This window comes from Eubalaena glacialis, chromosome 13, assembly GCF_028564815.1.
Source record: "Eubalaena glacialis isolate mEubGla1 chromosome 13, mEubGla1.1.hap2.+ XY, whole genome shotgun sequence".
In the NCBI taxonomy this organism is placed as follows: Eukaryota; Metazoa; Chordata; class Mammalia; order Artiodactyla; family Balaenidae; genus Eubalaena; species Eubalaena glacialis.
Genome location: NC_083728.1, coordinates 89,518,269 through 89,533,360, shown reverse-complemented (window position 1 = coordinate 89,533,360; position 15,092 = coordinate 89,518,269).

Sequence of the window (15,092 nt, the reverse complement as noted above, 5' to 3'; positions counted from 1 at the left end):
ACTTTTGGCTATTCTGAATAATACTGCTGTGACCATTTGTGTATAAGTTTTTGTGTGGATGTATATTTTCATTTCTTTTATGTACATTCATGGGAGTAGATTTGCTGGGTCATAAGGTCATTGTGTGCTTAACATTTTTAAGAATCACCAAACTGTTTTTCAAAGTGGCTGCATCATTGTACATTTCCACCAGCAATGTATGAGGGTTCCACATCTTTGCCAACACTTGTTATTGTCTTTCTTTTTGATTATAGCCATCCTACAGGGTTTGAATTGTGGTTTTCATTTGCATTTCCCTAGTGGCTAATGATGTTGAGCATTTTTCATGTACTTCTTGTATAGCATCTTTGGAGAAATGTCTATTCAGATCCTTGGCCCTTTTTTTTTTTTTTTTTTTTTCCCTTGGCCTTTTTTTAAAGTGTGTTATTTTATCTTCTTCTTACTGAGTCATCAGAGTTCTTTATTCCGGATACAAGCCCCTTATCAGATACATAGATTTACAAATATTTTCTCCTTTTCTGTGGGTTGTCCTTTGAAGCACAAAAACATTTTAAGTCCTATTTATCTATTTTTTTCCTTTGTTGCTTTTGATTTTGGTGTCATATCTAAAAAACCATTGCCTAACCCAAGCTCACAAAGATTTACCCCTATATTTTCTTCTAATAGTTTTATAGTTTTAGGTCTATGATTCATTTTGAGTTAATTTTGGGGTGTAGTATAAGAAGAGGTCCAATTTCATCCTTTAGCCTGTGGATATCCAGTTGTTCTAGCACCATTTGTTGAAAAGATGATTCTTTTCCCCATTGAATTGTCTTGGCACTCTTATAAAAAGCCACTTGACCATAAATGTAAGGGTTTATTTCTTGACTTTCAATTCTGCTCAATTGATCTATACATCTATCCTACCACTACGCTGCCATACTGTCTTCATTACTGTAGCTTTGTAGTAAGTTTTGAAATTGGGAAGTGTGAGTCCTCCAACTTTGTCTTTTTGTTTGTTTTTTGTCTTTTTCAAGATTGTTTTGGCTACCCTGGGTGCCTTGTACTTCCAAATCAGTTTTAGGATTTGCTTGTTAGTTTATGCAGGAAAAGCATCAGGAATTTTGATAAGGATTTTATTGAATCTGTAGATCAGTTTGGGAAGTATTACTATCTTAACCATATTACATCTTCTGATCCATGAACACAGAATGTCCTTCCTTTTATTTAGGTCTTCCTTCATTTCTTTAAACAATGTTTTGTAGTTTTCAGAGTACAACTTTTATACTTTTGCTCAATTTATTCCTAAGTATTTTATCATTTGGATGCTATTATAAGTGAAATTGTTTTCTTATTTTCATTTTCAGACTATTCATTGCAAGTGTACAGAAATATAATTGATTCTTGTAACCTGCAATATTGCTGAACTTGTTCATTAGTTCTAGTAGTTAGACTGAGGAAATTCCCTTCTATTCCTAGTTTATGGAGAGTTATTATCATGAAAGAGTGTTGGATTTTGTCAAATGCTTTTTCTGTGTCTATTGAGATGATCATGTGTTTTTTTACCTTTATTCTGTGGATTTGGTGTATTACAATGACTGATTTTTATGTGTTGAATCCACCTTGCATTCCTGGGATAAATTCCACTCAGTCATGGTATATAATACTTTTATTGTTGCTGGATTCAGTTTGCTAGTATTTTGTTGATGACTCATGTCTATATTCATAGGGGATATTGGCGTATTGTTTTCTTGTGATGGCTTTGACTGGTTTTTATATTAGGGTAATACCAGCTCTACAGAAGGAGTTGGGAAGTGTTCCCTCATCTTCTATTTTTTGGAAGAGTTTACGAAGAATTGGTATTTATTTTTCTTTAAACGTTTAGTAGAATTCATCAGTGAAACCATCTAGGTCTGAACTTGGCTTTGTGAGAAATTTCAAAATTACTAATCCAATCTCTTGCTATAGATCTTTCAGTTTATTTTTTAGAGTGTTATTTCCTCAGGTTTCTATTCCTTCATGTCTTTAATCATTTATGATATTACTTTATAGTCTCTACCAGATAATTCTGTGTGGTTTTTGTTTGTTTGTTTGTTTAATCTTGCCTGGTTTGGTTGTTTATTGTTTCATTCATCCACGGTTGTCTATATGCTGATTCTCTGGCATGGTGGATCCATCATTTCCTTATCTATTTTGGTAATTTTTAATTATGAGGTCATCTTTTGTAGCAATCCATTTGTCATTAGGAACCCCATGTGACCTGAATTGTAAAGTATTCCTCCAGAAGTGTTTTGTATTTGTTCCTGTCAGGTACTCCAAGGAGCTCCCCCAGGAGACTGTAAAATTCAGACTCTGCGCCTGCCCCATATCACAGGCTTGGGCTGTTAATTTCTCTTGGGGTATTATTTTTTTTTCTGCTCAAGACCCCAGTTAAGTCAAATTCCCATGTCCTCCCCCTGGGCCAATAAGTATTTAAGTATTTTTGAGTGCCCCTCTTATTGACACGTGGTCTTTTGAGGGTCCCACTGTGTGAATGGGTCTTAGTGTCTGCTCTCCTTTTTACACAGTCCTTATGTAGGTAAAACACCTAACATTCAAAACACCTGAACATTTGGGTTCATTTCCAGCTCCCATACTCCCATCCACACCCCTAAGAGCTGCCATATCCTCTGTTCCAGGGCTTGGTTTTCTTCCCTTTGTGTTTTTGGTATCTGTTTTCCTTTTTTCTTGCAAACTCAGCTATGTATTAACATATTTTTGTTACGTTTTATCTATAATTTAAAGTATTTGTAGCTGGAGAAATTCTGGGTCAGTCAGCCAGAAACCTAAAAGGGCCTTTGTAGTTTCCTTGTGAGACTGCTTATGGAATGATAAAGGCTGGGCGAGCAGGAAGGATCGTGTACCAGTCTGTCTCTATCTGTATGCGGGCCTGGGCAAGGCATTTTTCACTTCTTGGTCTCAGTTTTTTTCACCTCTGTAATAGGGTAGTTGGTCTTCAAGTTACTTTTAGTTCTAAAATTGTCTGTTTTTTTTTTTTTAACTTCTGTCCACAGTGCTGATTCTGAAGTCTTTCTTTTTCTCTAGGCGCAGGTTGGCCTCTGTAAAGAGAGGCTCTTTGCCAGAGGCCAAGATAACCTGAGCATTCTTTATTTTTCCAAGGGCAGAAAGGGAGACACTGGTCTGTTGTCCTGAAAACACCACAGTGATTTGGCTTCACGGGGAAATGGCCAATCTGTGGAAGCAGATCTGCCTGGCCTATCTTCTTCTGCCTTGTCTTGATTTTTCCATGGGAAAGCATCAGCAGAGAGAGCTCCAGACTTTCTTTTCCTAAGCAGATTTGTTTTCTGTGTTTAGCAAATTCCAAACATCGACCACATCTGCAAGTTTCCTCTTTGTAGGACTTAAATCGTTGCTGGGTATGCCCAATATTTTCCCTTGATAAACAAGCGCAGTAAGTTCTGGAACAATTTTACCTTCACTTGGGAATTTTTCTGAGAGAGAAGACTTGGGGAAAGATGCTCTGAAGTGCTTTTACAGAAATCTATTGAGCCAGATAAGCAATTCTCTTTTCCTTCCCTGTCCCTGCTGTGAAGCCACAAGGAAAACACCTGGATTGTCAAGCAGTTCCCCAACGTGAACAGCAGGGGGCGCTGATGGGGTGGAATATAAGGGAATATTCATTTCCACTAGGATGATCTGTCTTTCAATGTTTTAATTCTCTTTCAGGGAGAGCAGAAGCCTGTCTCTGATGAACTTTTTTTTTTTGTCTGCAAGCCCACTTATCACACACCCATCTTTGTATCCATGTGCCTGCTGGGTACCACCTCATCACATGGGGCCCCTTCAACTTTGGGCCCTGGCATTTCCAGTGAATTTGTTTCCAGACCAGCTCAGACCTCTGTAACCTTTCCTTCTGTCTATACGATGCCTCTGCTCTGACTCTGAATTTCCATGGATCTATGAGAGCAATAAACGATGAGAGAATGTAACCTTTTACTAAAAGGGGAAGTATTATCCCCGTGGATCTTGAAATTCAGCACAAAGTGAAAATTTCCATTAGGCAAATGCATACAATTATAAATAATTAAGCAAAGGCCTTGAGTAGTAATTTATGTGTTTCTTTAAAAATGTCCCCAACCTATTGACATTGGCCAGGAAGTACAAGAAATCTTGAGAATCAATGGAAACTCTGCTGAGTGCTAAAGGCAGACTTTGCCACGTAAGCCGGTTTGTAATGTCCCATTAGTATCCAATGACTATAAAACTTTTAGGATGCGTTTGGCTATGATGTCAGGCGGTACCTGGGGCCCAGAAGTAGGAGTCACAGATTCATGGTAGAAAGAGCTTTGCTATTTTAATACTCTCAATAGGATGCACTTAACAATGAAAAGCATGCATTCTAGGCTTCATCTGTTGTGTTTACACATATTTAAAGTCTACAGTTGCTATAACCGTGGTAAGGCAACAAGCAGGCACATAATGGCAAGTTTTCTACTATGTGGGCTGGAGTTGGGAATGGCAAAAGAGACACAGTTCTGGCCAAAGAGATGAAGTAAACAAAGATCTGCTGAGAGGGGGAAAAAGCAAAAGAGTTGGGGGTTCAGGCAGCCATTTGCTTGGCTCCCTAATAGCTTCCCAGAAAGCAGATGTGACGTCAGTGCTGCCATCTTCCAAGCTCGAATTAGCAAATGAGACTGACATCAACAAACTGAGATTGGCGAGTGGAGAGAGAGAGAAAAGGAGGACCCTGACAGTATCAGTGAGCACTGAGTTTTCTGTTCTTTGTTGCCGAAAGCATTCCTAAAGTGACGTACATTGTCATTAAAATTTGGGAGAATTTGAGATTGTGTTGAAGTCAACATACACAAATGAATCTTCAAATGAAAAATCCAAATGGTGAAAAAGAGCTTCTTGAAACTTTAAATATATTTACATTTCTTCATCTGGGGGATGACCATATTTTGGAGAGAAAACAAAAAAGACCCATGGACTGTCAAATAAGAACGTGATTATAGAGACCAAAGGGGAGAATGTTATTAAAATTGGGACTCTCTTGGAAAATCCCCTATTGTGAGTTTATATCCTTAGGCCACTTTCCAAGAGCACTTTTATTTTACTTAAATCGAAGAACACAATTTTACACCCACTTTTCCAAGAAATACATTTCTGAATCATTTTTCAAAGTTGGCAAATAAAAACCTTGTAGAGATAAATCACCTGCTTTGCTTAAATCACCTGCTTTGCTTTTGAGTCAGCCATTGTTCCCATAAAACAACAATGATGACAATATCCCCAGGGGCCCTGAGTAGAAAAGTCTTCATGCATTATTGTTAACTAAAATAATAGAACCATCTCTAGGGCTGTAATTGAGTTCATAATTCTTGGAAGATTTCTCCTATAGTAGCAGCTTTCTTCTAAACGCGAAAGGAGATGAGATTTCGGCACAAAATATCAGAGCTTCTGAGGTCATGAAACATTTGGATCTTTGACATTAAGCAGACAAAATATTTGGGTGTATTTCCTTTCCTTCTGACTGAGCTAGATGTTGGGTTATCGGGTTGACTCTTGGGTGTAGACTCAATGGATTCTTCCTCCATGTAGAAACAGCAGCTGGGAAAAAGGAACAGCGTTTGTGCCTTGTAATGTTGCCAGGCTGTTGTCAGCCTGACTTGACATCGGGGTAGCCCTAGGCTCCTGAGGCCTGTCCCCACTGTGACTTGGTGACAGGGGTCTCCTGCTGCCATTGAAATGGGACAGGGCACCAGGATGGTGTGCCTGACATGGTGGGAAGGGCGTTGGATGGTAGGCCTGGTGAATTTCGTTTCTGTTTAGTGATAACAGTCCCTATGTGACTTGGAGCAAGCCACATCCTGTCCCTGGGCCTCCGTGTCCTGATAGATCGGAATGAGGGTGGACAGTCCTGCAGATGACCCCGAGGGCAGCGAGAGGCCTCTTTTGTGGCATTTCTCTAGAGATGCAGCTACCCAGCCAGGCTCCCTCTCGGAATACACAGGAGCGAGAAGCAGCTGTGTAGGCCAGCCCGTCACCCTGTCCTGGGACTGCTGGCTGAAGGGAGGTCACGGGTTCACATTCTGAGGCTGCAGCCTGCCCCTTCCCTCCCCTGCCAGGCTGCCTTTGATCTCCAGATCACTTCACTCCACTGTCAACAGAGATTGCAGCTCACGCTGAGATCTGCGGGCCTGTTCTTTCCCCCTCACCTTCAGGCCCTGAGCCTGTTGGTCGAGGCACATGGAATTTCCACACCCCTTACAGGTTGTGCAACTACCGTACAGATGCATTTTAAGTTTAATTATTGTTATCATTACTTTTTGCAGAGTGAACACTTGGTGATTTATTGTGTTTTTCGATGGCCCGCCCATCTGAATCACTGACGTTTAGCAATCGTCATGGGAGAGAAAGGGCCAGGTGACCAGGCTGAAAGCAACCATTCCTGGGTAACCATCTGGAGAAGACTGCTTTGGAAGAAGCCAGGAACCTGCTGGAATTTGAACCCACACGTAAGAGATCTCCATTCCCTGATAGATTTGTTCTAACCTGGTTTGCCTGCCTCTCTGTGGAATACCTCTCTCACCTTTCTGCCTTTTGAAATCATTTCTCCTGGCCTGATTTTGCTGCCTCTGCACCAGTGAGTAAGCAAACCCTCCGGTCACCTGCTTGCTGTGTGTCTTTGGGCAGGATACTTCCCCACTATGAGCCTTTTTTTTCTCATTTGAAACATGAGAATGAGATGCTGTGAGCTTTACACACAGGGCACTGATGGAGGCTGCCACAAGGTGCTGAGTGAGGGGTGGGCGTTCTGAGACGCCCCTTCTTCGACCTTCCTTATGTCAGCGGCCATGTCTCATCTGTAGGGTTTCACTCCAGCTGGGTCACTCCAAGGAGCCAGATACTTGCTTGTTTGGGTGGGTCACAGTATGACTCACCTTGACCAGCAGCTCACCCTTGAGTCACCAGGAAGTGAGCAGGAAGCCCGGGATGGATGTGACATCATCGGTAAACACAGCCAGTCATGGATATGGGGGCAGCTCTGTTTGCCTTGGAGATAAACGCCACCACTCTGGCTGGTGCTCAGTGGAGGAGATGAAGGACGGCAGGCCCTGGGCATTAACTTGGTGTGATGACGTGTCTGTGGAGGGACCCCAGCATCTCAGGGTGGGAGACATCCTCAGGGGTCATCCTGTCACTTTGCTACAGGAATCGAGAGGGGGGAAGCTGTGTCCTTAGCTGTGCAGGGAAAGGGTGCCCAGAGGCAGCCGTTCCTGTTGCCTGGTTTGCTGCTCTGAAGCTGAGCTCTAGTCTCCCCTGGGGTCGCTGTTATTTAAAGTCCAAGCAGAGAATCCCCTAATGCCCTGCTCCTGTCCTTATGTGTCTCAGCTCGACGATGGTGGCTCCCTTGAGGGCAGGGTGGGCTCCGAGCTCAGTGCCTGTGTCCATCACAGCAGAGAGCGTATGGAGACCAATCTTCTTCCCCGGGTAAACAGAATACCCATTGGGACTGGAGTTTGCCATTTTCTTCAGGGCCATATCATTCTTGGTGATGACATGCTTCTGGACCCCAGGCTCTGGCCCAGCCCGGCCCCCGGCTGATGTGGCAGGTGCCCCTGGCTCCCTCCAGGGCTCTCCCGGGGCCAGGCTGGTGAGGCATAGGACCTGTAACATGCCCCGTGAACCCTAGTGGAGTCTGAGGCGGATGGAAAGGTCAGGAAAATGATCCCATCTTTCTTTGAGGATTTGCTGTTTTGTTCATCATAGTTTTTTTTTTTTTTTTGCAGTAATTTTGATTTTCTAAAATGCTGCATTAAGATATCTTGCTCACCGAGTCAATTCTGCGCTGAGTCAACTGTCTCCCTCGCCTCACTTGTCTAGTCCTGTTCTTCCTGAATGCCCTCTTGTTGCTGTCCGTGAATCAGAGAGGTGTGGATGGACAGAAGGAGATGATCGCCCTGGGCCGCCCAGCCCTGGAGTTCCAGCTTGCCCTGCAGGGAAGGTCAAAAGGACTGTCTTGCTCTGGGGCTTGCATAGACTTGGAGCCTCTTAAACCTTCCTGAGCACCAGCTGCCTCCTGGGGTCCAGGAGGGCCCGGTGTGTGCCCGCTGCCCTGACTGCCCGCTCTGCCCACTAGATGGCGTGCCGGTTGCACGGGTGAGCACGGGGCCCCCTCCACCCTTGCCCCACCACCCCAGCTTTTGTGAATTGCTGGCCAGTTTGGAGAATACCTGTCCAGTTGATCCCCACCGCGGGCCCAAAGCATAGACGAGACTGAGGCACGGAGAGGCGAGCTGAGGTGACACACCTGATGCCTTTAACATATTAACATTGGCTGTGGGGTCTGGCATTGTACCTGCCATACCCAAACGCCCTTTCCTCCTGGATCACTTTTTCTTGGTCTGTTTTAGAGGCACCTGTGCCAACCTGGTGAGAGCCACTGGACACCTCCTTGGAAAAAGTTTGAAAATAATTTCCTGGGCTTCCAGAACAGCCCAGGAATAGATGAAGCACCTCTTTCCTGCATGTTTGCAGTATATGCGTTCGATTTGGGGTTTAGAGTTAACTCCTAACATTCTGTTTCAGATACGAATTTAACCATGTAATCCATCCATTCCTTGAAGAAATATTTATTGAGCACCTACTATGTGCAAACCACTAGAGATAGTTGCCTTTGTGGAGCTCATGTTCTGGGGAGTTGGGGGTGGCAAATGATAAAAACAGACAAAATTATAGTAGTTATTAATGCTCTAAATAGTCCCAGTTCTCCCCTTTCTGGGCACATGGTAGGATTTTACTCCCTGGTCTTGTGATTGTGTGAAACCATGTGGCCAGTTCCGCCCAATGAATTGAGAAGTGATGTTACTTCCAGGCCAGAGCATTTAATTGCTGACGAGAGACCCCCCAGAGCCTTCCCTCTACCCCTGGACGTGGAAACTAGAAACATTTCAGATGGAGGTTGTGCAGTCAGCCTAGGTCCCTGAGCCTTGTAGCACAAGTGAGAAATCAACATTTGTTTCTTTAAGTCACTGAGATTTTGAGGGTGTTTGTTATTGCAACAACAAAAGAAATCTTAAGTAATTATTCAAAAGTAATTTGGCTAACTTCTCTTCATTTATTTTATATTTATTAATATGTTACTTCTATGATGACAATAAAAATGATATTCTTAGGAAAAATAAATAAAATGTCTCTTAGACCCCAAGTGGAAATGTGTGGGAGACACTGGATGATTGAGTCTGGAGTTAGGAGAATATAAATTTGGGAGTGACTGACGGAAAGATGGTATCAATAGTTTAACGTCTCAAAACACTTTGGCTGGTTATAATGAGAAACTCTGAAGTGCAGCGTTATAGCCAGGGCTGATTCTAAGGGCTTAGATGAGGATTAGGGAAAACGATGTGGTGAGCTTACTGTCACCTTTGATGGTGTCAGGGAGGTTATTCTGTTCTCTTTGCTTTAGGAATGTCAAGGACATGGTCCATTGCATCATGCAATGTTCCTCCATCCTAATAAATTTCATCTTTTGCTAAGTCCTGGGAGAAGTTCTGCTTTCCCTGAGGAACTGACATGCTTCCTCTTTCCCCAAAATGAAAATCATGAAAAGATTGTGTGTCTCTTTTCTCCTCAGTTGCCAGGGAGCTCAAAGCCAAATCTGAAACTCAACTTTACTACATTAACCACTTGGACCTGTAAAGCCTGCATATTTGTGCTTTTACTTTCCCTCCCCCTGACTTCTTAGTTTAAATTCCCAGTCTTAGTTTTTAAAATTTTTATTTTATCATGTGTTCTTGCTAGAGTCGTCTCAAGTCTATATGGAATGAGGTGGAGTGTAAAATAAAGGAATGTAACTGAATAGAGTTGCTTTTTAATAACAATGCAACTCATTTATAAATGAAAAAGATATTGAAAATTTGTCTCTAAGGTAATTTCCAATATGCAGTCTTATATTCCAGCTGAATTTCATTATAAAATTGAAAATGTGTTCCTCAAGGAAAAAGAATCCTAGTCCTGAAATGTTATAAAAATCACACTTTTAAATTGCAGCAAATATGTAAATTCACATATCTTAAAGAAAGCAAGTTATTGTAAGATACTGAGAATAATATGCAAAATAAGTCATAGAATACAAATGCAAAAGAACTAGAGTTGTTTTGATGTTTTAGGACAAGGATTTAAAGCTTGCGGGGTGGTGAGGGGGGAAAGAATGTGAGTGTTCCTAACAGGACATGCTACTCTGTGAGACTCCACAGCCCACCTTTTTCCTGGAATTACTGAAGCAGGTTTCTCAGGGCTTAGTCAGACTTCACTTTGCCACACACCTATAAGCACCTGATTTATTAGTCTGTCAATACTGGCTCTTCAAATCAATTTGTTTTTTAAACTTATTTAAAGAGGAACTGGTCTAAATAATATACAGTAGGTGTGAATTCATGGATTTGCTGTTTTCTTAATGCACATTAAAATAAATGCATAGCTATTAAACGAAAAAATGATATAGTGTGTTCCCCTAAAAGCACCTCTTTCACCACATGCCACCCCACAGCACGTGAGGGGTTCTGCTCCCAGCCTTTGGAAGTTGCCAGTGGGTCTTGAAAACAACTAGATAAACTAGGCTGAAGGGAGGAGGGGCCCTGGCATCAGCTGAGATACATGTGTAACTGATTCAGCAGAGGGGGGAGGCTCCCCCCCAGTTAAAGAGAAAATGAGGTGAAGTGGGGATATTTTTGCAGAACACACGTGACAGAGTCCTGTAGAGTGAATGCTGACTAGAACCCTTGAGAAAGGTCTTAAGAAAGCCAGCTGGGATGAGGACACCGCCCTGCAATATGGTCACCGCCCGCATCTAGTGCCCCTCCGGCTCTTGCCTGTTACGATGCTCACCCATGTGGGCCAGCTGTACGAATGACATCATTGGTTTCCAATAGTAAATCTGACTCTTGGCTTTTAGAACTGTGGTTCTCAAATGCCGTCCCGGGACCAGCATCAGCATCACCTGGGCACTTGTGAGAGATGCAGATTACTGGGCCCCACCCCAGCCCTGCAGGGATTCCGATGGATGCTGGCGTTTGAGGACCACTGTTGTACAGTCAACAGAAGGCCACTGGCAAGGAGACCTGCGTTCTAGTCCAGGGCTGTAGCCAACACGCTGTGACCTAACGTCAAATCGCTCACAGACTCAGTTTCCTCATCCATAATGTGAGAAAATGCCTGGTTCTGAGCGGAGGTTCCCAGCCCAGAGGTCTATTAGAATTACCTGGGCATCTTCTCAAATATGATGCTGCTACACCAGCTGCTGCTATACAGTCAGCCCTCCATATCCGCGGGTTCCACAACCGTATTCAACCAACCTTGGATATACGTAGTATTTATAACTATTTACATAGCATTTACACTGTATTTACAACTATTTACACAACATTTACATTGTATTAGGTATTATAAGTAATCTAGAGATGATTTAAAGTATACGGGAGGAAGGGCAGTAGGTTTTATGTAAATACTACACCATTTCATATAAGGAACTTGAACATGCTTGGATTTTGGAATCCTCTGGGGTTCTAGAATCCCTCTTGGATACCGAGGGATGACTGTACTTTATGATTCTGTTTATATTAAGGTCTGGAACAGGCAAAAACTAATCTGTAATGGGAACAATCAGAACAGTGGTTGTCTGAGGGAGATGGGAGGGGTGATTGGGAAGGGGCAGGAGGGAACTTTCTGGGCTGATGCTGCTATTCCGTCTTGATGGGAATATGGGTTACACAGGTGTATGCATTTGTCAAAAATGTATTGAAGGGTATGCTGAAGATTCGTGCATTTTATTGTATGCGTATTTTACCTCAAAAGAAAAACAAAAGGGCTGTAAACAAATATTGGACTCTAGTTAATAGTTTATGTGCCGAAGTGTTTAGGGATGAAATGCACTGACATCCCAATTCATTTTGAAATACATCAAAATATTAGATGGCTTGTTGACTGGACAGAGAAATGGCTAGTTGGATAGATATGTGATAAAGTAAGTATAATATTCAATAAGATGTTAGTTGCAGAATCCAGGTGGTGGGTATGTGAGTAATCACTGCAAAGTTCTTTCAATTTTTCATTAAGTTTGAAAATTTTTATCATAAAATTTTGGAGGGGAAAATTCTGATGCTGGTATTCTACACTCACATCTATTAGCTCAGGATCCCTCCTACCATTGGAAGGAAGGAAACTTCTACCATTGGAGGGAGGTACATTTCTTTCTCCAAGGTAGCAGTTTTTAAGCCATTTATGCAGACATTCTGGGGAGAGGTGACACATGGGGAGACTGTTGGTTTTTACTCCTGACAATGAATTTATTGGGCTGGAATCTTTCAACAGGTAACGATAATGGGAAAGGCATAGGTGGTGCACCTGGGCTTCATTGCTGTTAGAACCACCCCACCCCTCAGCTGCAGGCATTTGGGGCCCCAGCTGCCACCTGTTCTCTGGGTGCAAGATTAGGGCTCCCCTCTGCAGAGCTTCTACTTGCCTCCGCCACCAGGGGGAGCTGTCACCCCAGCAGTTGCCTGAAGCGCCCACAATATTCAAACCCACAGCTTGGAACGATTCTGTGTCCCTCTGAGGGGATGACAGGGCTCTTCCCATCATGCCTCGCTTCCCCTGTTAATCCATCACCCCAAAAAGGACCAAGCCTCTGAGCCATGGACCGTCTTTCCAGATATGCATGTTCTCTGACTCAACGCACCTCCCCACTCCCATCCTGCCTCAAACTTGACTGATGGCACCGTGAGATCCATGGCCAGCAAACTCCCTTCTGGGCATGTTCTCCTGGCTCTTACCTGGCTCGCCGCCTCGCCTGGTGCCCTCTCATGGGTGCTCTTCTCTTACACCCCGCGCACTGCAGAATCCTGCAGGGGTCAGTATCCTCCGTGCTCCCGTGACATTTCCTTCTCATTCAAATCCCAGCCATATCACCTGCTGTCCATCTGCTGGTCATCTCATTCGCTGGGGACATGGTTCCTGGCTTACTGTTTCCTCCATCCTCCTGTCTTATTCTCCAGGACCCATGTGGATGGACCATCCTACCCCCTGGTCTCTCGCTACCTTGATTCCCTCACCTCCAGTGATCTTTCCAACAGTCCGATCCAGCCACCCCTTCCTGTGGTCACACCTGGGACCCTGACTTTATCTGGAAAAGAGATCCAAGCATCTCTCCTGCCCCCCACTCGCTCTAGCCTCCCGCCAGCCTCATCCGGAGCTCCCACCACCTCACGGAATGACTCCCTCCCTTACTCATCATCCCTCGTTTAATCACCTCCCTTGTCTCTCTCCTGCCGTCATCCCCCGCTGAGCACACCCCAGCGTGGTTGACACACACACTGGCCGGCTCTTCTCCATCTTCTCCCAGCATCCCTGTGCTGCCCGGCAACCCCGCCACTTTCCCCGTAGGTCGTTCTCCTGCTCTCTGCAATGAGGCCTTCGTACCTCCTCTTCTCTCCTCGGCTGCCCACGCTCCTACCCGCCCCCTTCTGCTAAGCGGACGCCCACATCTCTAACTTCATCCAGGAACTACAAGCCAGTAGAGTGAGCGCTCTCCTTCCTGCCTCCGTCTGCCCGCCGCTTTCCATTCCCACTTCACCGCGGAAGAATCGTGCCTTCTCCTCCGTGAAGCCAGCTGCCCCCCGAGATCCGGTGCCCGTCCCTTCTTGCTGCTCAGGCTTGCCACTCTTACCAGATCCTGTTTCCTAGTCAACTGGAAACTTTCACTAGAGGGCGGAGAACTGGCTCTATAGTTGGGGACCCAAATGTCACTGAATTTTTCTAATTGCCACCTGGCTAAGGACGGGCCTGGGGGGGCGTCTGGTCTCAGTACAAGTCTTTCAGGTGACTCTGGTCTTTGGTCCACACATGTCCCTCTCGGGGTGGCTTCCGGGAATTAATGAGCTCTGACACAGAACAGCATCTCAAAGCTCTCCCAGACCTGCCTGTCCTCATCCAATCCCCCCACCCCCACCCCGCCCGGTCCAGGCATTCTCACCCCTGGCAGGTGAGGAAAAGGACACCTCTGTGTCCACGGAGGACATACCTGAGAAAGCACAGCCAGAGCTCCCGGCACTCAGAAGATGCTCGCTACCCCGGGACGGTCGCGCAGGGGTGTGTAGAGGGCACGTCTGAGGATGCTCCTCCACGGTCACTGAGCCCGGGGAGGTGAAGGCGCCCTGGGTGTCCTCGCTCAGGGAGGGGTCAGGCAAGGCGGTCAGAAACCCAGCAAAATGTTGCGCAGCAGCCGGGGTAACGGGTGAGATGGACACAGAGCAGCGTTTTTAAAGCCGAGAGCTGCCTGGAAACAGAAGGACCATGAGGCCCACAGTGCTTGCATCTGTGGCCATTAAAATACCTGCACACAAAACAACACAGGTGTTTCAGAGCACACATGAAAACAAGTGTACACGTGGAGCCCATCGGAATGGTTATCTGTGGAAGGGGGAGGTGGGGTAGCAGACAGAGACAGGAGTGGGGTCTTGCATGGGGTCCTGCTGCCGTGGGCCACGGGCTGGACTGAGAGTGGGGTGCACTCGGTGTTCTCAGCTGAATTCCCCCCACCTAACCCAGCAAGGTGACCTCACCCATGACTCCCGCTCCAGTCTCCCCTGTGAAGTGTGGGTACAGCTCACAGACCCACACTTTCCTGGGCCTCACAGCCCCTCGGAAACAAGCTTCTGTTGGTAAAAGCCAAGAGGCCACTCCTTGCTGGGACCATAGCTGGGGTCCCAACCATTGAAAAGCAAAAAGGTTCCAGCACCCACCACCTGCTGGTGCATTTCCCTATTTCCAGTGACACTCAGGACCCAGGTCTGGGCCTCGAACTCCTGGGGTCTGGTTGGCCCAGTCTTGGGGAGCCACGAGGGTTTGTGTGTTCAGTGGGGGTGGGGACACCTCCGGGGGAAAGGTATCGGCACGCCTGCCTGAGACGACGGGGCCCAAGGGGCTGGTCTCAGGGCCGGGAGTCCCGAAGTTAGTGAGCCGGGACTGGAGGGGGCGTCCTGGTCCCTTCTGTCTGCAGACCTGTGGTCTCACACCGACGAGCTTCCTGGGAACAGCGTCTGATTCCAAGCTAC